The sequence below is a fragment of the Oncorhynchus mykiss genome, chromosome 19 (assembly GCF_013265735.2).
Source record: "Oncorhynchus mykiss isolate Arlee chromosome 19, USDA_OmykA_1.1, whole genome shotgun sequence".
Lineage (NCBI taxonomy): Eukaryota > Metazoa > Chordata > Actinopteri > Salmoniformes > Salmonidae > Oncorhynchus > Oncorhynchus mykiss.
In genome coordinates this window covers 13,985,070-14,010,605 of record NC_048583.1, presented here as the reverse complement: position 1 = coordinate 14,010,605, position 25,536 = coordinate 13,985,070, and positions in this window count along the sequence as shown.

Below are 25,536 nucleotides of genomic sequence, written 5' to 3'. Positions count from 1 at the left end.
GGCTGTTTATCAAGCAGTAGCCATACCAAGCGGTGATGCAGCCAGTCAAGATGCTCTTGATGGTGCAGCTGTAGAACTTTTTGAGGATCCGAGGGCCCATGCCAAATTGTTTCAGCCTCGTCATGCTCTGGGATTTTGGGGATAAAGTCCTGTGTGTGCATAGAGTCAGTTCTGTTCAATGACAAGCTCATCACCAAGCTAGGGATCCTGGGACTGAAACCCCTCTGAAACTGGATCCTCGCCTTCCTGATGGGTCAGTCCAAAGTTGTGAGGTTAGGCAACAACACCTCTGCCACGCTGACCCTCAACACGGGGGCCTCTCAGAGGTGTGCGTTTAGTCCCCTCCTGTACTCAATGTTCACCCACCACTGCGTGGCCTCATATGACTCCAACACCATCATCAAGTTTTCTGATGACACGACGGTGATAGGCCTCAACGTCAGTAAGACCAATGAGCTGATTGTGGACTACAGGAAAAAGAGAGGAGAGCACTCGCCCATTCACATCGACTGAGCTGTTGTGGAGCCGGTTGAGAGCTTTAAGTTCCCTGGGGTCCACATCACTAAGGACTTATCATGGTCCACACACACCCGCACAGTCGTGAAGAGAGCACGGCAGTGCATCTTCCCACTCAGGAGGCTGAAAAGATTTGGCATGGGACCCCAGATCCTCAAAAAGTTATACTTCTGCACCATCGAGAGCATATTGACTGGCTGCATCACCACTTGGTTTGGCAATTGCACCGCCCTTGACCACAAAGCTCTACAAAGGGAGGTGCGGACAGCCTAGTATTTCACTGGGATCGAGCTCCTTGCCACCCAGGACCTCGTTATCAGGCGGTGACAGAGGAAGGCCAGAGCCATAGATTACAGCCACCCAAGCCATAGACTGTCCGGCAAACGGTACCAGAGCATCGGCTCTCGGACCAACAGGCAGCGAGACAGTTTCTACCCCTGAGCTAAATAGCCAGACTCAATCTTACACTAACGTTAAGCATACTCACTAGACTTTATACACACACCATATAGACACTCACTCACTCACTCACTCACTCACTCACTCACTCACTCACTCACTCACCCCCCCTCACACACACACACACACACACACACACACACACACACACACACACACACACACACACACACACACACACACACACACACACACACACACACACACACACACACATCCCCTCCTAGGTTCTACTGTTGTTTTCATGTTTTTAATGAATATTTGCTGGCGGTAGCAGCGGTTTAATCTGCTCTTCATTTGCCGAAGGGCAGCGAGGACGTTCCCCGGCAGAGAGAACCCACAGGGAGAGAGGGAGGACCACGCTGTGTCAGGATCAGTGTTTTATTGATAGAGCTAGCCGTGCCAAGGAACAGATGACTCTCTCTGTCTCTACCTGCCTGTGTGAGGAGATGTCTAGGCGCAGCACAGCAAAGCTCATAGCAAAACATGACCCTCTTGTCATGGGAAGCAAGCAAGACTGACACAGACTTCTGTTTTAAATACTTACTCTCTACTCAATAACCCTCTCAGGGTTATTACCTGTTATCCAGTACCTATAGCTGATCTTCAACTCCTCATCCAGCCTAAGTGTATTGTTAAAATACACCAGATGGTTTAACTAGGAGGGTTTACTTAGCAATATGAGATGTTATAAGCACTTGTTGAATGCTGCAGAGTTACTTTGCTCGAGGGATAGAAGAGAACGCAACAGTGCTCTGTATTGGAGTAGCTAATCGGCTTTCATTTAATCAACAAGTGGGCAAAACCATTCTCTCCACTCTGATCAAATTACTGGTGTTTTCCTTACCTCCAGTTGATAATATCATACCTAAACAAAATGATCCCTGGGCTTTGTCTGTGATTACGCGCTCTGTCAGATGGGATTTGGACGTACGGTTGTTAGCAGCGTTCGAGGCTCAGGAATCATCTCATTGCGTCTGTTGTAGCGTCTGTTGTAGCGTCTGTTGTAGCGTCTGTTGTAGCGTCTGTTGTAGCGTCTGTTGCTGTCGGGCGAGGTGGTGAAACAGTGAACCGTGACTGAACTACCAGCTGAGGAGCAGGTGGGGAGACTAAATGTGGCGGCACGTTTTGGAAGGTCCTATTCAGAGGCCAACAACGGGGCCACGGATAGTCTCTGTTCCGCCAAGGCACATTTGTCTCATTTGTCAAAACTATGAGGAAGGGACACGGATAAGCAAATGGATGGAGTGTGTGGCCGTTCTCCGCCAATGGAAAATGATCAATGATTTGGCTGAGTCGCGGGCCGGAGACGCCGGAGACGCTGTGAAAGCATTCGGGGAATGCTTGTTATTCTTAACCCCACTGGAGGGAAATGTGATTGTAGGGAGGAAAGAACAAGAGAGAAATAGGGGGAGTGGTAAGAGAGAAAGAAAATAGTAAATTGGTATCATTTCTGGATTCCCATTACCTTTCCCTCTATTCTGTTCTCATTGTCTTTGTGTGGAGATACAGACGCCTGCCACACAGCGTTGGTTGGAGGCGTGAAGCAATGGCACAGCAGGTGGAAAGGAGTGTTGAAGGAGACCGGAAACCCTCAGAAAGGAGTCAGGACGAGAGATCTGAGTTTATCAACTCCTCCAGTAAACCCAACAGTACAAATTTTTGCTGTAGCCCTGAACAATCACACCTCATTCAACTCATAGAGGGCTTGATGACTAGTTGACAAGTTGAATCAGGTGCATTTGTCTGGGGCTTCAACTGTCATGGAGTAGAGGCTCCCCTTGTGGCACAGTGGTCCAAGCAAGGCACTGCATCTCAGTGCTAGAGGCGTCACTTCAGACCCTGGTTCAATTCCAGGCTGTATCACAACCAGCCATGATTGGGAGTCTCATTGGGCGGCACACAGTTGGCCCAGCGTCGCCCGGGTTTGGCCAGGGGCAGGCCGTCATTGTAAATAAGAATTTGTTCCTAACTGACTTGCCTAGTTAAATAAATCAAATAAAAAGGACTGGGGTTTGGAAACACTGGTCTAACACACAGAGAGACCAGGGGTCAGTGCAGTTAGTGTCAAAGGTCACCATAGAGGAAAGGATACAGTACGTATAGACCTTTAGTTAGTGCAAAGGGAACTCACTGAGGGTACAAGGGGCGAACATTGATATTGTGAGTGTATAGTGAGATAGAATGGGAGGTAGAGATTGGTCAAGTCAAACCTACTCACATTAGATATTGCTTTTGGACCTGCTAAGTACGTGACATCATCAAGTCTAGATAAGGGTCTATCTTTCTTTTCTCATTTACTGTAAGTAGCTGTCGCTGGCTGCAGACAAAATGGCAACTTGAGCGATGCTCTTCTCTCTGCTTCCCTCTGCACTTTAAGACTGTCCTAGACGATATCGGAGTGCTGCAGGACTAAAGGGTCACGTCACTACCTCTTAATGAGCGTCTCAGGCTAATAGATCAAACCCAGATCTACCGCTTCACTGATTGATATCTCACCTCCTTCCAGATTAAGCGTTTTATCATGCCTTGACATTTCTTCATTTTGCCTTTCCACAACATCTGGGTTAAACATGTCTGATTTGAGTCTTTCACGGCGATAATTATCTCAACCTTTTCCTTTAAATGTCAGGATGTAGAGTTGTGAGGGGACGACACGCTGAGTTGAGTCTCTAACAGTGAGTTCAGTCATTAAAGAAAAAGGGACGCGGCTCGTTGAGGAAAAGAGACGAAGAGGATTGGGATGAAAACAACCATTGGACTCTGTGAACATGAGTCGGGTTGTGTTTGCTCTTTCCTACGTGTGAGGCTGATAAGGTAAATAGAATTTCCGTAAGGTTGTGAGATTTATGCGGCGTGGGGAGTTGATTATCTTGTGATTTCAATTCACTTTAATTGAGTTAAATTCGATAAATGTTGTATTTATCCCAGAGGGGCAATATTTGCATGCAGGAAATTGATACACTTAACAATTCCTACAACAAGCATGAGTGTTTTTGGGGTTCCATAGTTTTGTCTTATAGCATATGAAAACTTCCTCTGCTAGTATTCCCAAGGGGACAAGTGACACTTGGAGACAGAATCAGGAGGGTGATACTTTGCTCACAATATGCAACGCCTATATTATCGCCTCAAAACGTCATTATTTGATTTATGAGGAATCAAAAACGCCTTGCATATAACACCAATTCATGATTTATGAACTCTGACTTCAATATACTAAACAATAAAAACACATATACATGAACAACGCGAGAAACAAATAATGTTCTGCTTGCCTAGAAGGGTTGGCTGTCCTGTTCAAAATGTCTTCCTGTTACCCTTCAGGAAACAAGATGAGGGAAAAATAAACGTTTTGCAAATGACAAATTTCGCACGGGCCCGGGGAATAGAAGACACAGTGTCACGAAGACAAACCACGGCCAAGGTTGTTGGGTCATTCTAATGAGAATACTGCTATCCTGGTGCATGGAGGTGTATCGAAGCCATAAATGTAATACCCTATGATGCAAAATACTGTATATTCACTACTTCGGGTCCAAGGCGTTAAGGAAAAAACAAACAATCCAATGATTCTCAATTCCATTCGAATTAGGGAGAATGTATATAAATTCATGAGGTGGAACGAACAAATATCGCCAGGCACCCCTATTTGGAATAACCCCACCTTACCTCCAGCGTTTATTGACAACACCTTTAAGTCCTGGTTCCAAAGTGGCACCATGACATTTGGGCACGTGTACTTTGATGGCTCTCTACTGTTGTTCAAAGATTTTGATTATCCAAGGGGGATTTCTTTAAGCTCTCAATCGCTTCAACAGTATCTGGACGAATATCAAATCAACAATGCAGAGAAAAATAAAAGAAATAGTAGAAACATTTAAAAAATAATAACAAGAGGAATAAAAATACAATGAGTAATGATAACTTGGCGATATACACAGGGTACCAGTACCGAGTCGATGAACTAGCATAGCAAAAATAAGCTTCAACGTCAAAGAAATGGTTTGCCAAGTTATATCAAGGGTTGGTTGAATCTCTACCTGAGAGTTGGGAACCTATAATGAAACAATGGCAAACAGACTGAAAGGAAGACATTGAGGAGATACGTGAACATGTTCAGACCTGCTCCTACAACCTAAGACATTCTTGCAATTGAAGATAACTCATAGGACTTACTACACTCCTGCCACAATGCATGTGATTCACCACGAAATGTCACATCTCTGTTGGAGTTGCAAAAAGCACAAAGGAGCCCTATTACGTCTGATGTGGTCTTTTGACAAACTGACACCATTCTGGGATAACGTATGTGCTACCAGTTTATTGTGTCTCTGAATTTTTATCTCCACGAGCACGTCAGTTGGGAAATTCAAATATTGGTGATATATATATCAGAGAAAGTTTGGTAATCTAGGTCTAATTGCTGGGGAAAAAATGGATAGCCTTCAATTGGAAGAGCCTCATATTCACACTCAATAACAAAATGGCGGACTGAACTATGTAGTTACATCCCACTAGACACTCTGTATTACAAGGTCAGGCAGGAACCGGAAATATGTGATCAAATTTGGAGGCCGTATTTAGGCCATCTTGAAGAGTGTGGCACTTGAGTGGAGTTGGCGGATGGAAGCACCAGCTACTTGTGCCACGTTTGCATGCTGGTCGGAGCTGGGGAACTCGGTCGTTTTCGACTTCTGGTTGTGCGCGTGTCAAGTTTGGCCTGTTGGAGGTTTACGGGCTTCCTAGTTCCGACTAGTGCGTGAGCGCGGCATTGGTCTGAGAAGCGGAAGGCTAATTTGTATTTTGTGTGTGATTGTGGGCAGATACCGATACGTTGTGGCATGTGTTGTTTACGGGGTGTTTTGTTGTTGTGTTGTTTCTGTTTGTTAGTATTAGTTTATTTTGGATAGCTTTTTTACCTTAGTGTTTTGCTCATGGAACCCCCCCCAAACAGAACACTGCTCCAAGGAGGGGGGGGGGGGGGGGGGGTAACTGCCGAGGAACTTTTCTTGGCTGTCTGGAAAGTTAGTATCTGAATTTTTTGGTGGGTGGCCATTTCAAGACAATATTTGCATTCTCTTCATGTAGGAAGAGGAGGAGGTGAAGAGAGAACAGGGATGGATCTCAGTGTTCCCCTGGAGAGCCTGGTTCTCTGACACTAATTCCTAAACACACACACGCAATATTGCTTTGATTTCTCCTCTTCTTGGTTGCATTATTCATCTGTCGATTCCTCTACACGTTTACCATTGTTTTTCCTGTCTTAACCCCCAGCACTTATTTGCGATACATTACATTCACGTTCAGTGGAGATACAAAATGAGCTGAGGATTAGCAGTGGGACATGTTTGTAGCGCAGGCAAATACAACGAGCAACGCTGTTGTTGTCATTGTCATTGTCACCCGATTTTAACTGGAGCCAGTTAACAGTTTGTTTTGAGGCTAATTGCTTTTCAAACATTGCATTGAGGGGGGGTGAAAGAGACAGAGAAAATGCAAGAAAGAGAAAGAGAGAGTGTGAGAGATGGAAAAAGAAAGAGAACGATAGGTGAAGAACAAAAAAGAAAGAGAGAAAGAACGAAAGACAAAGAGAGAGAAATAATGAGAGGAAAGGGGGAGAGAGATAACGACAAAGCTCTCTCCTCTGGCAGCTTCTCCAGAGTACATTATGCAGGGGGACAAACAATGATTCTCTATAACAAAGCAGGAAATAAAACCATCCAATGAGCACCACTCACCAGAGAGCCCTGTTTGTATTCCATAGAAACTGGCAGGCATAATTAAATTCAACAGCAGGAGAATATGCTGCTGGGGCAACAAAAAATAAATAAAAAATCGGAATAAATAAGTACAGCCAAAGCAAGGTGTGTGAGTGAGTCACAGAGCAAACCAGAACAGAGGCTGCCAGCCAGCAAGGAAATGGACATCGTCAGAATGAGAAGGAGAGAGAGAGAGAGAGAGAGAGAGAGAGAGAGAGAGAGAGAGAGAGAGAGAGAGAGAGAGAGAGAGAGAGAGAGAGAGAGAGAGAGAGAGAGAGAGAGAGAGAGAGAGAGAGAAGAGTGTGTAAAAGTGAAATAGATTAAAAGTGTGTGACTGAAAGAGGTAATTGTTTGCCTGGTGTTATCAGATAGCCAACAGTAATATATTGTAAAGATAATAGGGCCTTGGCCCTTCTCTACACCTTATTAATCTAGATCTGCAGAGTATGTCTGGGTGCTACATGCGATTACACCATGTCACGGCCCTAATGCATTTCAATGTGTTTCCACGTGCCCTTCATGTCTTTATTAGTATGTATTACGCTGTTGGGTGACATGCTATCGCTTGGCAGTTGGCTTTATTGTCCGGAAGGGGAGCTGAATAGAGGACGTAGGATACGAATTTGCGGGCTGCCATGACGGAGAGGATTCGCAACAGTAAATGAAGGTCTGCAAGCCAAATCACCATCTTCATTTTCTTTGGGGTGAGAAAAGAAGGACGAAAGTTCTTCCAGCGATGCTACCCAGCTTGCTGTTATTAGAATCCTTAAAGGGTTAGTTCACCCAAATTATGAAATTACACATAGATTTCCTTACCCTGTGAGCATTCTGTGAACGAGATATGACAGCAATCCATGCTTTGGTTTAATTTCCCTGGCACTGTTTTCACATGCTAACATTTTTGCATTTGTGGTAACAATCATATTCAAGTCATGGGACCGATATTAGAATTTTTCACGCATCCAAATCATCCAAAAGTACGTAAAAAGATTGTGAAACTGAACAGAGTCACTTATAAATTATTTAAACATGATATGGTAAAAAAATTCTAATATCGGTCCCACTTTAGCATGTGGAAACAGTGCCAGGGAAATTAAACCAGAGCATGGATTGCTGTCATATCTTGTCCATAGAATGCTTACAGTAGGGAACTGTCCCTTTAAAGTCTTTGAATCTCGGACGGACAGGGCTGTAGAAATGCCATCTGCACTCTCCTCTTCTCTCCACAGGAAAAGAGCAACAAAGCAGAACTAATGTGTATACTTATGACACTGGAAATGTGGAGAAAAATATGGAATATAGCCCCTACGTTTCTGCATTAGAAGTGGGCCGACATTACCATTAACATAAGAACGAGGGGTGAAGCCTCACTGCCTCCTATTAAGGGGCCAAAGATATGGGCCTAATCAGCCAGGCCTGGCCAACCGAGTCCTACCATCCTACCGCCTGCTAGGCCCAGACCACTCATCCATCCATCACAGCCCTCGCTGCTCGTTGGCTCTGGACTATCCTCTCAATCCTCTCTATCAGAGCGGTGCTCGTTTGCTCTGTTCTTCCACTCTGTGTGGCAGGATGCCCCGATGAATTAGCAAAGATCCACTGGGTCGTACCAAGGGCCTACTGGGAAGCACGGCGTCATTAACATCAGTACAGTAACCACGTGAATGACACCCGCATAGCCAAAAAGGTCAGTATGGGTAGTAGTAGTATTACTAATGTATCAAGTGTATTAGATGATTTAGAAATATGTAGTTTATTCAAGTGTATTTAATTACATGAATTATGTATTTTGTGTTTATTCTAGCTTGGTGAAAATGCATTGATTATTCCATGATCAGTATTGATACAACGGTAAGGAATACACAAGAATGGAAATCCAACATCTTTAGATTGGGAAATAATGACATTTGGGTATACAGTAGAAATGTAATCGAAAACGGCCAGCCCAAACCTATCTGGAAAGGTCAAGCCATTTTGAGGGAAACTCCGCTATCCCTAATACCCTATTTTGACACAAGGCCGATGGAACACTATGTTGAATCCTAAAATGTGTTAAATATGTACATAATCCTTTCTGTATGCAAGGAGCAGTCATGGATGTCTATCTCCGAGACAAATAAATAAATAAAGATAAATAAATACCAAGGAAAATTACAACTTCAATGAGTAAACCAATATCATAGCATTTTCCCAACCAATAAAATGAGTCTTTCTCGCCAGTTGCAAACACCGTAGCTATCAAATAATAAGCTGTGGCCAAAAACATGAAAGCTGCTGGCCTTTGAAAAGTACCCAAATGTTTTCTAGGGAGTCCTTGAGGCGGGTTTTAGCCTCTTTACATCCTCTCATGAGAGGCTAGCCTTGCCTGCGGCTTGCTTCAGGGTATTTAGCATAAGCATTGTTAATGTTTACATGCTTGGCATGAAGGTGGAGAAATATGCGTTAGCATTTTAGCGTTTTTTTCTCGTAGTGCAAGGAAATCCACGACGTGTATTTAAGCTGTGAATATAATTTCCAGACAGGAGGACACAACAGAAGTATGGGTGGATTATAAATTATGATACAGTGACACACGGAATATCTCCACATCATCCCTTATTAAGACCATATGAATGACTTGTTGTCATTTACTGTATGTAACGTAAGTGTAACACAACGTGTCACTTGACGGTATTTTACTGTTCGTGAAACAATCATCACATACATTTGGGAAGTAGTGTTGTGGGGGCTGTGCTTTGGCAAAGTGGGTGGGGTTATATCCTTCCTGTTGGGCCCTGTCCGGGGGTATCATCGGATGGGGCCACAGTGTCTCCTGACCCCTCCTGTCTCAGCCTCCATATTTATGTTGCAGTAGTTTATGTGTCGGGGGGTGTAACGGTTTTCTTGACCCCACTAGCTACAATCCCCATAAATACACACCACATACAAAAACCCATGCCACACCCTGGCCTGACAAAATAAATAAAGATAAACACAAAATACTTTGACCAGGGTGTGACAGAACCCCCCCCCCTAAGGTGCGGACTCCCGAACGCACCTCAAAACAATAGGGAGGGTCCGGGTGGGCGTCTGTCCATGGTGGCGGCTCCGGCGCGGGACGTGGACCCCACTCAATCAATGTCTTAATCCCTTCTCCTCGCGTCCCTGGATAGTCCACCCTCGCCGCCGACCATGGCCTAGTAGTCCTCACCCAGAACCCCACTGGACTGAGGAGCAGATCGGGACTGAGGGGCAGCTCGGGACTGAGGCAGCTCGGGACTGAGGGGAAGCTCAGGAGTGAGAGGAAGCTCAGGAGTGAGAGGAAGCTCAGGAGTGAGAGGAAGCTCAGGCAGGTTGATGAATCTACCAGATCCAGGCTGGCTGGTGGTTTCGGCAGATCCTGGCTGACTGGCAGATCTTGGCTGACTGGCAGATCCTGGCTGACTGGCAGATCTGGAAGAGTCTGGTCGACTGGCAGATCTGGAAGAGTCTGGTCGACTGGCAGATCTGGAAGAGTCTGGTCGACTGGCAGATCTGGAAGAGTCTGGTCGACTGGCAGATCTGGAAGAGTCTGGTCGACTGGCAGATCTGGAAGAGTCTGGTCGACTGGCAGATCTGGAAGAGTCTGGTCGACTGGCAGATCTGGAAGAGTCTGGTCGACTGGCAGATCTGGAAGAGTCTGGTCGACTGGCAGATCTGGAAGAGTCTGGTCGACTGGCAGATCTGGAAGAGTCTGGTCGACTGGCAGATCTGGAAGAGTCTGGTCGACTGGCAGATCTGGGAGAGTCTGGTCGACTGGCAGATCTGGGAGAGTCTGGTCGACTGGCAGCTCTGGCTGCTCCATGCTGACTGGCTGCTCCATGATGACTGGCAGCTCTGGCTGCTCCATGCTGACTGGCTGCTCCATGCTGACTGGCAGCTCTGGCTGCTCCATGCTGACTGGCAGCTCTATGCTAACTGACAGCTCTATGCTAACTGACAGCTCTATGCTAACTGGCAGTTCTGAACAGGCGGGAGACTCCGGCAGCGCTGTAGAGAAGGAAGGCTCTAACAGCGCTAAACAGGCGGGAGACTCCGACAGCGCTGGAGAGGAGGAGGGCTCCGACAGCGCTGGACAGGCGAGGCGCACTGTAGGCCTGATGCGTGGCGCTGGCACTGGTGGTACTGGGCCGAGGACACGCACAGGAAGCCTGGTGCGGGGAGCTGCTACCGGAGGGCTGGGGTGTGGAGGTGGTACTGGAAAAACCGGACCGTGCAGGCGCACTGGAGCTCTTGAGCACCGAGCCTGCCCAACCTTACCTGGTTGAATGCTCACGGTCGCCCTGCCAGTGCGGCGAGGTGGAATAGCCCGCACTGGGCTATGCAGGCGAACCGGAGACACCGAGCGCAAGGCTGGTGCCATGTAAGCCGGCCCAAGGAGACGCACTGGGGACCAGCTGCGTAGAGCCGGCTTCATGGCATTAGGCTCGACGCTCAATCTAGCCCGGCCGACACGCGGAGCTGGAATATACCGCACCGGGCTATGCACCCGCACTGGAGACACCGTGCGCACCACTGCATAACACGGTGCCTGTCCGGTCTCTCTAGGCCCCCGGTAAGCACAGGGAGTCTGCCCAGGTCTCCTACCTGGCGTAGCCATACTCCCTGTTAGCCCCCCCCCCCCAAGACATTTTTGGGGCTGCCTCTCAGGCTTCCATCCGCTACGTCGAGCTGCCTCCTCATATCTGCGCCTCTCAGCTTTCGCAGCCTCCAGTTCTTCCTTGGGGCGGCGATATTCTCCAGGCTGAGCCCAGGGTCCTTTACCGTCCAGTTCTTCCTCCCATGTCCATTTCTCCAGGTGGTGCAGCCTCTCCCACTGCAGCTGCTCCTGCTGCTGCTGCCTATGTTCCTTCTCCTGCTGCACCTTGGTGCGGCTACACTCCCCTGGTTTAGCCCAGGGTCCTCTCCCGTCGAGGATTTCCTCCCATGTCCAGAAATCCTTATTGCGCATCTCCTCGCGCTGCTCCTGCCTGTTGACACGCTGCTTGGTCCGTTGGTGGTGGGTGATTCTGTAACGGTTTTCTTGATGAGAAGGAGAGTCGGACCAAAATGCGGCGTGTCTATTGCAATCCATGTTTAATGAAGTAACACACTAAACACAAACACTATCAAAACAATAAACTTAACGAAAACCGAAACAGCCTATACTTGTGTAACCTAACACAGAACAAGGACACTAAGGACAATCACCCACGACAAACTCAAAGAATATGGCTGCCTAAATATGGTTCCCAATCAGAGACAACGATAAACACCTGCCTCTGATTGAGAACCACTTCAGACAGCCATAGACTTAGCTAGAACACCCCACTAGCTACAATCCCCATAAATACACACCACATACAAAAACCCATGCCACACCCTGGCCTGACAAAATAAATAAAGATAAACACAAAATACTTTGACCAGGGTGTGACAGGGGGGCTAGGGTCAGTTTGTTATATCTGGAGTACTTCTTCTGTCTTATCCGGTGTCCTGTGTGAATTTAAGTATGCTCTCTCTAATTCTCTCTTTCTCTCGGAGGACTTGAGCCCTAGGACCATGCCTCAGGACTACCTGGCATGATGACTCCTTGCTGTCCCCAGTCCACCTGGCCGTGCTGCTGCTCCAGTTTCAACTGTTCTGCCTGCGGCTATGGAATCCTGACCTGTTCACTGGACATACTACCTGTCCCAGACCTGCTGTTTTCAACTCTCTAGAGAGAGCAGGAGTGGTAGAGATACTCTTAATGATCGGCTATGAAAAGCCAACTGACATTTACTTCTGAAGTGCTGACTTGCTGCACCCTCGACAACTACTGTGATTATTATTATTTGACCATGCAGGTAATTTATGAACATTTGAACATCTTGGCCATGTTCTGTTATAATCTCCACCCAGGCACAGCCAGAAGAGGACTGGCCACCCCTCATAACCTGGTTCCTCTCTAGGTTTCTTCCTAGGTTTTGGCCTTTCTAGGGAGTTTTTCCTAGCCACCCTGCTTCTACACCTGCATTGCTTGCTGTTTGGGGTTTTAGGCTGGTTTTCTGTACAGCACTTTGAGATATCAGCTGATGTACGAAGGACTATATAAATACATTTGATTTGATTTGATTTGAAGTCTGGTTCCATTACAAAGTATGGTTGCAAAATCTCACCTTCACAACCATTACAAAAACATTTGTAGAGCTGCACAAGGTAGCCTATTTAATTTCTCCTTTAAAAAAATTATTCAGCTTTTATTTCTTTCATCACATTCCTAGTGGGTCAGAAGTTTACATACACTCAATTAGTATTTGGTAGCATTGCCTTTAAATTGCTTAACTTGGGTAAAACGTTTCGGGTAGCCTTCCACAACCTTCCCACAATAAGTTGGGTGAATTTTGGCCCATTCCTCCTGTCAGAGCTGGTTTGTAGGCCTCCTTGCTCGCACACGCTTTTTCAGTTCTGCCCACAAATTTCATGTAGGACTGAGGTCAGGGCTTTGTGATGGCCACTCCAATACCTTGACTTCGTTTTCCTTCATTTTCCTTATTGTCCATTTGGAAGATACATTTGCCTACCAAGCTTTAACTTCCTGACTGATGTATTGAGATGTTGCTTCAATATATCCACATAGTTTTCTTTCGTCATGATGCCATCTATTTTGTGAAGTGCACCAGTCCCTCCTGCAGAAAAGCACCCCCACAACATGATACTGCCACACCCGTGCTTCATGGTTGGGATGGTGTTCTTCGGCTTGCAAGCCTCCCCCCTTTTCCTCCAAACACAACGATGGTCATTATGGTCAAACAGGTCTATTTTTGTTTCTTCAGACCAGAGGACATTTCTTTTTTATGGCTGTTTTGGAGCAGTGGCTTCTTCCTTGCTGAGGGACCTTTCAGGTTAGGTCGATATAGGACTGTGGAAATAGATAATTTTGTACCTGTTTCCTCCAGCATCTTCACAAGGTCCTTCGCTGTTGTTCTGGGATTGATTTGCACTTTTCGCACCAAAGTGCGTTCATCTCTAGGAAACAGAACGCGTCTCCTTCCTGAGCGGTATGACGGCTGTGTGGTCCCATGGTGTTTATACTTGCGTACTATTGTTTGTACAGATGAACGTGGCATCTTCAGGCATTTGGAAATTGTTATGGAAACAATTATTATTTTTCTGAGGTCTTGGCTGATTTCTTTGATTTTCCCAAAGAGGCACTGAGTTTGAAGGTAGGCCTTGAACCACATCCACAGGTACACCTCCAATTGACTCAAAAGATAACAGTTAGCCTATCAGAAGCTTCTAAAACCATGCTATCATGGTACAGTGATACAGTGAATTATAAGTGAAATAATATGGAGAGACAGAGAGAGAGAGAGAGAGAGAGACAGAGAGAGAGAGAGAGAGAGAGAGAGTGAGACAGAGAGACAGAGAGAGAGAGAGAGAGACAGAGAGAGAGAGAGAGAGAGTGAGACAGAGAGACAGAGAGAGAGAGAGAGAGAGAGAGAGAGAGAGAGAGAGAGTGAGAGAGAGAGAGAGAGAGAGAGAGAGGCAGAGAGAGAGAGAGACAGAGAGAGAGAGAGAGAGAGAGAGAGAGAGAGAGAGAGAGAGAGAGAGAGACAGAGAGAGAGAGAGACAGAGAGCGAGAGAGAGACAGAGACAGAGAGAGAGAGAGAGAGAGAGAGAGAGAGAGAGAGAGAGAGAGAAGGAATCCCCATAGGATGAACCTGTGCGTGTGTGAACCAATCTGACCTTGGTTCTCATGATTTATTAGTCAACCAGCAATTAGGTTCTAGCTGATAAACAAATCAAGAAACGGGAAACAGGGAACACATCACATAAACAAAGGATAAAACTGAGGAAATGAAACATGATAAGATTGTTAATTGAATAACAGAAACAACTTGGTCACCTAATAAATAAATCAAAGCTGCAGCATTGAAAGGCTGAAAGGACCAGGCTAAGGCTCCTCTTCCATATACACACAACTGCCAATTTCATTAGCTTCCAAATCCAATTTTAGTATCATACGAAACCAGGAAAAATTCAGCTTCCTTTTAGACCTGACATCTGGATGCACTGGACCTGTAGGACCTCCCAAAGCTCTCCTGGAGTACCCCCAGCCATTCCTCGTTGAATGTCTTCCAGAACTAGCATTTCAGATTCCCTTATGAAGGGCTTGATTATTGGTTCCCCAGTTCAACCAGCTGCTGTTGGAATACATATGTGGAATGTCTGTGGGTACTTGTGGAGAGGTTGGAGAAACACTACTCTGGGCTGTACGTGTGATGAGAAAAGGCCCACAGAGACATGTATGGTTCCAGTCCTTTAACGGCACAGTAGGCGGCTTTGTCGGAATGGTGGAATCCTGAAAAGCAGTTATCACAGAGGTTAGAGGGCTGCCACCATCGACACCAGACAGATGGACGGACAAACGGACGGACGGACATGAAGAAAGTACCAAGAGGGGAAAAAAGGACCAAGGAAGACTTTTGGAAATGATTGACCACAAAAATGACCCTCTCTCCCAGAACACTTTAACAATCATCATATCTGAGATGGTCATTGTATTAACGCAATTACCACCTCGCCACTCGACCTTTCCTTTCAACCCGATCAATGGCCATTCAGGTGACCATCTTCCACCAAAACGAAAGATTTGAAAGTGATAGCTCCAATTTGTCCATTAGTCAAGGCAGACGTCTAAGGTCCCAGGTCCTGTTGCTACAATGGAGACATTCTGTCAGAGGGCTGATGTTGTAATGTCCTGCTCTTTGTTTCAGACTAGATGGCCCTCTCCAAGTCCGTTTGGAGAGACAATCAAAGTGGCAGGTCAAGCCGTCAACTCTTGCCTCACTTGTCTCATGTGAAATGAGTTTCAGAAAGCCTTTCATATAGGATCAAATGGACAGCTGCAATTAAGAGGGCAAAAGTGTGTGTGTGTGTGTGTGTGTGTGTGTGTGTGTGCGCGCGCGTGCCATTGTCTTTTATTAAAACTCTCACAGATATAAAGACACTGTCATGCCGTGAGGAGGAGATGAGAATAGATAATTGAGATAAGGTTGAAAGTATTGTCAACTGGATGTGTTTCTGGGAGGGTGGATTATGTGTGGGCATGTGCATGTGCATGTGCGTGCGTGTGTGCGTGTGCGTGTGTGTGTGTGTGTCCGTGCGTTTGTGTGTGTCTGTGCGTGTGTGTGTGTGTGTGGCACCAGTCATATAAATGAGGAACAACTACAGTATCTTAACACAATCCAACGACTCCTACAAGAGAATGTCTATGCATTGTCCTATCGTATCCCTTCCAGTGTGTTCCTCATTGAGCTTAACCGAGAGTAGCAACGATGGAACAGCTTTCCCAGTGAGAGACAGAGAAGTGGATGACGGCCTCTGATTGTCTTGTAAAGGCCATACGTGATGGATGAGCCTATTCTGAAAGGGCAATACCTTTTCATTGATTATCTTCTACTTTGATCAAACACACAGACCTGGTAAAAAATGAACCAAATTTTATTTCCATTTACTTGACACGTCTTGCCCTTGGACATACTTTTTAATTCAACTTTTTGTTCAATGATTTGGAAGTGATTTATTATGAGGGGCTTGTTGTTTTTTTTAAAGGACAGAGCAAAGTTCTGATTAAGGTATTGTGTCAAATTGTATTTACGAACTGAATAATGAAATAGTAGAAATAATGGCACGTCTTTTTCATAATGCCAAGTCTTTTATAATACCGTAGATTGGCCTGATGGCAGCAGGACTTTCACAGAGCATTTAAAGTGTTTCCATCGAACAAGACCCATGAGCACCAACATGGGAAGTTCATAGGGGAATATCAAATGAGGTGTTAAATAAAAGCTCAGAGTCTGTATATTGGGGAAATGAAGGCATAGATACATCTTTCAGCTTTGGTTTCAGACGGAAAAGGGGTCTTAGAAAAAAGGTCTTAAACGATATTAAAAAATGCATCAAAACAGAATAATGTTGAAGAGACCCCTGTCAACTAATATCAATATCAATATTTGGGGGTGAAATTGTTTACCTTTTCTCATTTCTCTCCTTCATGAGGGAGGAGGATAATGAAAGTTCACAGAAGTTACAAGAAATGGTAGACCTACCAATTATTTATAGTGATTTTACTGACATCAAATTGGTTTGTGAATTATTAAGTGACTCAAACTTTCAATTCCATTAACAAATGGGTAATGAAATTACCAAAATCAGAAATGGAATTACTGCAACTGAATTGGCTACAGTGGGAAATCATAGTAGTCCACAGTTGGGTCACCTGCTACTGTCCTCCCTTAAACTGGCATACTGTTATGTTCATAACTGTTTTATTTAGCTTTCTGTAGTCTGGGGGTCAAACCAGTGTTAAAACAGAGTCTGGTCAACTTCTCTCTCTCTCTCTCTCTCTCTCTCTCTCTCTCTCTCTCTCTCTCTCTCTCTCTCTCTCTCTCTCTCTCTCTCTCTCTCTCTCTCTCTCTCTCTCTCTCTCTCTCTCTCTCTCTCTCTCTCTCTCTCTCTCTCTCTCTTTTAATGTCTCTTACTGACACCTACCCATTTACTGTAACCAGAACCCACTGAGCACCGACTGACACAGGATGTCCATGGAATTTGGTCAGTCCACCCTGGCCTTGATGTTAACGTCCACAGACTGACAGGACTGGACTTAATCTGAACCTATCACAGATGTATGTTTCACATGTTTTGATAGTACAATACAGTACATTAAAGGAAACTGCACTGTACTGAATTCTACCCTATCCTACTCTACTCTACTCTGCTCTGCTGTATTGTACTCTACTGTACTCTGCTATGCTGTGCTGGGCTGTGAATTATGCATTTCTGTGTAGTGCAGTATACCCATAATGTAATTCTGTTACCGTAATTCCATTTTCCTCTTCACTGTAGTTCAATAACCAACATAGGTGTCGCATAAAACCTGAGGGAGATTTTACTGTAATTCCATGACCAAAGTTGGCATCTGCACAGCTCTTAAAAGTAGTCCTTATTCTTACAGTTGTATGGTTTGTTAAACCTTGAAATCAACGTTTTTTGTTTGGCATGAGCGTAATTCCGTTACCTTGGAATTCCCCAACTACAACTGTCCCTATTGGTCTCCGTACATTTTTGACATTTCACATGGTAGTTGTTGACCTTTCAAGAAAGCTTAGGACACAAACCCAACCCATTCATGTTGTATACCACCGGTGACAGTACATTTCTGGGGAGTGTGTGGCTATGCCTCAGCTAGGGATTTTGTACGATTTTCTGAACTCAGCAGGATGCCCAGACCAACTGTTTCCTAAGATGGTTCTCTCTCTCTCTCTCTCTCTCTCTCTCTCTCTCTCTCTCTCTCTCTCTCTCTCTCTCTCTCTCTCTCTCTCTCTCTCTCTCTCTCTCTCTCTCTCTCAATTCAATTCAATTTCAATGTAAGGACAATATTGGCATGGGAAACATATGTTTACATTGTCAAAGCAAGTGAAATATATAATAAACAAAAGAGAAATAAAGAATACAAAAATGAACAGTAAACACTAAACATTACACACTCTCTCTCGCTCTTTATTGACATGGAGACTGGACAGACAGGTTCGAGGCTGAGTATGTTAACCATCTCTGTCGCCACGGTGACAGATGAGTTACCACGGCGAAGCTCATTTACGAGCGCCAGATGGACAGCGGCCTGTCATTTATCTAAGGTATTACTGACAGACACACACGTTCCACTCGGGCATGTGTCACAGAGTTTGAGGACTCTCTACGGTGACGAGAGACAGAGAGACACCCACGATGGCGATAAAAATACCTGGAGTATAATGGCCACTGTCAGAGTGCCAGAAAGAGAACATGGGATTGATATTGATGTTTTATATAGCATTCATATTATTTATATACAGTAGGATGATTCATACAGATCCCTAACAAAGAGTGTTGAAATAACAAGATCTACTGCGTCCATAGTCATGACTGACTACTGCATCCATAGGCATGACTGACTACTGCATCCATAGTCATGACTGACTACTCCATCCATAGGCATGACTGACTACTGCATCCATAGGCATGACTGACTACTGCATCCATAGGCATGACTGACTACTGCATCCATAGTCATGACTGACTACTCCATCCATAGGCATGACTGACTACTGCATCCATAGGCATGACTGAGTACTGCATCCATAGTCATGACTGAGTACTGCATCCATAGTCATGACTGACTACTGCATCCATAGTCATGACTGACTACTCCATCCATAGTCATGACTGACTACTGCATCCATAGTCATGACTGAGTACTGCATCCATAGTCATGACTGACTACTGCATCCATAGTCATGACTGACTACTCCATCCATAGTCATGACTGACTACTGCATCCATAGTCATGACTGAGTACTGCATCCATAGTCATGACTGACTACTGCATCCATAGTCATGACTGACTACTGCATCCATAGTCATGACTGACTACTGCATCCATAGGCATGACTGAGTACTGCATCCATAGTCATGACTGACTACTGCATCCATAGTCATGACTGAGTACTGCATCCATAGTCATGACTGAGTACTCCATCTATAGTCATGACTGACTACTGCATCCATAGTCATGACTGAGTACTGCATCCATAGTCATGACTGACTACTGCATCCATAGTCATGACTGAGTACTGTATCCATAGTCATGACTGACTACTGCATCCATAGGCATGACTGACTACTGCATCCATAGTCATGACTGACTACTGCATCCATAGTCATGACTGACTACTGCATCCATAGTCATGACTGACTACTGCATCCATAGTCATGACTGACTACTGCATCCATAGGCATGACTGAGTACTGCATCCATAGTCATGACTGACTACTGCATCCATAGTCATGACTGAGTACTGCATCCATAGTCATGACTGAGTACTCCATCTATAGTCATGACTGACTACTGCATCCATAGGCATGACTGAGTACTGCATCCATAGTCATGACTGACTACTGCATCCATAGTTATGACTGACTACTGCATCCATAGTCATGACTGACTACTGCATCCATAGTCATGACTGACTACTGCATCCATAGTCATGACTGAGTACTGCATCCATAGTCATGACTGACTACTGCATCCATAGTCATGACTGACTACTGCATCCATAGGCATGACTGATTACTGTATCCATAGTCATGACTGAGTACTGCATCTATAGGCATGACTGACTACTGCATCCATAGTCATGACTGACTACTGCATCCATAGTCATGACTGACTACTGCATCCATAGTCATGACTGACTACTGCATCCATAGTCATGACTGACTACTGCATCCATAGTCATGACTGAGTACTGCATCCATAGTCATGACTGACTACTGCATCCATAATCATGACTGACTACTGCATCCATAGGCATGACTGACTACTGCATCCATAGGCATGACTGACTACTGCATCCATAGTCATGACTGAGTACTGCATCCATAGTCATGACTGACTACTGCATCCATAATCATGACTGACTACTGCATCCATAGGCATGACTGACTACTGCATCCATAGTCATGACTGAGTACTGCATCCATAGTCATGACTGAGTACTGCATCCATAGTCATGACTGACTACTGCATCCATAGTCATGACTGAGTACTGCATCCATAGTCATGACTGACTACTGCATCCATAGTCATGACTGAGTACTGTATCCATAGTCATGACTGACTACTGCATCCATAGGCATGACTGACTACTGCATCCATAGTCATGACTGACTACTGCATCCATAGTCATGACTGACTACTGCATCCATAGTCATGACTGACTACTGCATCCATAGTCATGACTGAGTACTGCATCCATAGTCATGACTGACTACTGCATCCATAGTCATGACTGACTACTGCATCCATAGGCATGACTGAGTACTGCATCCATAGTCATGACTGACTACTGCATCCATAGTCATGACTGACTACTGCATCCATAGTCATGACTGACTACTGCATCCATAGTCATGACTGACTACTGCATCCATAGTCATGACTGAGTACTGCATCCATAGTCATGACTGACTACTGCATCCATAGTCATGACTGACTACTGCATCCATAGGCATGACTGACTACTGCATCCATAGTCATGACTGAGTACTGCATCCATAGGCATGACTGACTACTGCATCCATAGTCATGACTGACTACTGCATCCATAGTCATGACTGACTACTGCATCCATAGTCATGACTGACTACTGCATCCATAGTAATGACTGACTACTGCATCCATAGGCATGACTGACTACTGCATCCATAGTCATGACTGACTACTGCATCCATAGTCATGACTGACTACTGCATCCATAGTCATGACTGACTACTGCATCCATAGGCATGACTGACTACTGCATCCATAGTCATGACTGAGTACTGCATCCATAGTCATGACTGACTACTGCATCCATAGTCATGACTGACTACTGCATCCATAGGCATGACTGACTACTGCATCCATAGTCATGACTGATTACTCCATACATAGTCATGACTGACTTCTCCATCCATAGTCATGACTGACTACTGCATCCATTGTCATGACTGACTACTCCATCCATAGTCATGACTGACTACTCCATCCATATTCATGACTGGCTACTGCATCCATAGTCATGACTGGCTACTCCATCCATAGTCATGATTGACTACTGCATCCATAGGCATGACTGACTACTCCATCTATAGTCATGACTGACTACTCCATCCATATTCATGACTGACTACTTCATTCATAGTCATGACTGAGTACTGCATCCATAGTCATGACTGACTACTGCATCCATAGTCATGACTGATTACTCCATCCATAGTCATGACTGACTACTGCATCCATAGGCATGACTGACTACTGCATCCATAGTCATGACTGACTATTGCATCCATAGTCATGACTGATTACTCCATACATAGTCATGACTGACTTCTCCATCCATAGTCATGACTGACTACTGCATCCATTGTCATGACTGACTACTGCATCCATAGTCATGACTGACTACTCCATCCATATTCATCACTGGCTACTGCATCCATAGTCATGACTGGCTACTCCATCCATAGTCATGACTGACTACTCCATCCATAGTCATGACTGATTACTCCATACATAGTCATGACTGACTACTGCATCCATTGTCATGACTGACTACTGCATCCATAGTCATGACTGACTACTCCATCCATATTCATGACTGGCTACTGCATCCATAGTCAAGACTGGCTACTCCATCCATAGTCATGCCTGACTACTCCATCCTTAGTCATGACTGACTACTCCATCCATAGTCATGACTGACTACTCCATCCATAGTCATGACTGAGTACTGCATCCATAGTCATGACTGACTACTGCATCCATAGTCATGACTGACTACTGCATCCATAGTCATGACTGACTACTCCATCCATAGTCATGACTGACTACTCCATCCATAGTCATGACTGACTTCTCCATCCATAGTCATGACTGACTACTGCATCCATAGTCATGACTGACTACTGCATCCATAGTCATGACTGAACTACTCCATCCATAGTCATGACTGACTACTCCATCCATAGTCATGACTGAACTACTCCATCCATAGTTATGACTGACTACTCCATCCATAGTCATGACTGACTACTGCATCCATAGTCATGACTGAACTACTCCATCCATAGTCATGACTGACTACTGCATCCATAGTCATGACTGACTTCTGCATCCATAGTCATGACTGACTACTTCATCCATAGTCATGACTGACTACTGCATCCATAGGCATGACTGACTACTGCATCCATAGTCATGACTGACTACTGCATCCATAGTCATGACTGACTACTGCATCCATAGTCATGACTGACTACTCCATCCATAGTCATGACTGACTACTGCATCCATAGTCATGACTAACTAAACCTTACTTAACTTTATATGAGTACCAACTATGCTAGACTGCCAGTGGCAGAGGTGACTCTGTACGCATGACACACATCTACAATAAGTAATCTAACCATAACTTAGGATGTTTATTGGTTAAGTGGGACACTTTCTGAAAGTTAGCTTTCCGGGAACATCTCACAGAATCACCCCATTGTCTTAGACCCTAATATGAAACTAATCTAGATACCATTCTAAATACTCTACTACATTATACAAAATAAATGAAGGAATTTTAAACATAAGATTGATGACTCTTCCTCAAATTGTTGTAAGGCAAAAATAATTCAGTTGATACTGCAGAACTAGGACACATAAATCACTACTGGAATGAAGTGTACATTTTAGCAGTTACTCTTATCCAGAGCAACTTACAGTAGAGAGTTTACATTCTCTTTCTGGTCCCCCACAGGATTTGAACCCACAACCCTGGCATTGAAGCACCACACTCTACCAAATGAGCCACAAGGGACCTTACTCAAACATAATTTAATTCTGTGGAACATGAATCATTTTAATGTATTATCAATGTTATTATTATTAACATCAACATCATCATACTTGTTTATATGATGTATGTGCAATTGTATGGTCAATAAATAAAATAAAATGAACTGCATCTAGACTTATCAGCTCAACATTCTCGACGCTACACTAGTGGGCATTTTAGTAGAATGCAACCAGACAGACACCTCAACAATTTCAACGACTGTTTTATTGTTATATACCTGTATGGCTAAGAATATACAGTATCCTGCTAGGGTTTTTCATGTTGGCGAGGTAATATCTTTCTAAGTAAAATGCAGCTAACTAGCTTTCGCTAGCAAGCCAACTGATAGAAGAATTGAGGGAAATTAAATAGAACATTTGAGGCTAATTAGAAAATTGATTTCTGTTAAGAAAACATGTATTTCATAATCCTCCAAAACATATTTTCTCCATGAAAATGACCTAGAAGAATGTTCCAGACTGACAGTAACAGGGCGTCCCAGTTTGACAGTAAGCAATTGGCATTCTGGGACACTGTCAAAGCGTCAATATTCTAAAAAGGTGAGTGTACACATGAAAACCATTTACAATCATTTTAATTAACAATTACATCCCATTGCAACATTTGTTGTAATGTGACACTGAATATCCTTCCTACATGTTTTTTTATAACCTTAACATTGCTTACCTCAGAAGACTATGCCAATATACTTACCATTACTGCCGCATTCACATGGTTGGTACTAGGAAACTCGAACACTTCCGACTTGCTGATTCGTTGTATGCGGAACGTGTATAACTACAACCAGTTAGCAAGTCAGAAATGTCCGTTTCCTGGTTCGGACGAGCGCGACGCAGCATAAGCCTCTGTAGGCGCGTGACATCACACGGCATGCCACATCCACAATGATGACGTTTATATACACGATGAACACGTTGTTTATCGTCACGTACTTACGAACACACATTGATTGTTGGTTATGTTATTGTACACATTTCAATACCGCCATTGCAACGCTTAAATGTACCACTTGACCAATCCTCACCCTAATTCAAGGAAGTTGCAAACGTCGACAATGTTACCCCTCAAATGACCATAGTCAGCAATAATTATTGTTATTAGGAAATGTACTGAACTTGAACCCATATGTCATTTCATCCAACACGCCTACCGCGCGTGTTTCAAATGTCCTCCAACGTCACCTTCCGGCCACTTCGAGAACTACACCCAGCCTACCTTTAAAACTAATATTCACTCTGTCATTTCCAACCAGGCCTGACATGTTTTTCGGATAGGTAAAGGTCAGTGAGAGAAGGGAGGATAGTGTCAGTAAATAAGACCAGTGGAGTTAGTCCCCTGAGGGTTTGTTCATGTCAATTATCTGTAGAGAAGCAGTGCTCTCTCACAGCACTTATTAACAGACAATGGATGACGTGGAAGAACTTGGGCACAGCGAACCGCGACCTCAGCGTTTAAAAACCTGCACGCAATGTTACTGCATAAATGTATCCCCCAGGGGCTGGGGAATTACCGTGCGGAGCTCAGTGTAGTGTACACTATATCAGGTAGAGAGAGGAGCGAAACACAAAGGTAGGGATGAGAGATACACACACACACACACACACACACAGTAATGGGTGTCGTCGTCTGAAGAGAAAGAATCGGACCAAAGCTCAGCGTGGTAAGGGTTCATGACTTTTATTGAACTGAACACTGGAACAAAATAACAAAGAGAATAAACAAAACCGAAACAGTCCTGTCAGGTGCAGAAAACACTAAACAGAAAATAACTACCCTCAAAACATAGGTGGGAAAAAGCTACCTAAGTATGGTTCCCAATCAGAGACAACGATAGTCCCTGATTGAGAACCATACCCGGCCAACACAAAGAAATACAAAACATAGAAAAAGGAACATAGAATGCCCACCCAAATCACACCCTGACCAAACCAAAATAGAGACATAAAAAGCTCTCTAAGGTCAGGGCGTGACACACACATACATTAATATGATTATAATTAACACAGGCACGTAGAGAAAACAAACTGTTCACAAAGCACACTCTCTGACACACAGAAATATAAACTTTCTCCTATCTCCTTCTCTGTCTCTCCCTGTCTCTCTTTCCCTCCTTCTCTCTGTCTCTATCTGTCTCTCTTTCCCTTCCTATCTCCCTCTCCCTGTCTCTCTTTCCCTCCCTCTCTGTCTCTCTCTCTCGGTCTCTCTTTCCCTTCCTCTCTCTCCCTCTCTCTGTCTCTCTTTCTCTCTTTCCCTCCCTCTCTCCGTCTCGCTCTGTCTCCCCCCTCTCTGTCCCACCCCTCTCTCTCTCGCTCTTTCTTTCACGGTCTCTCTCC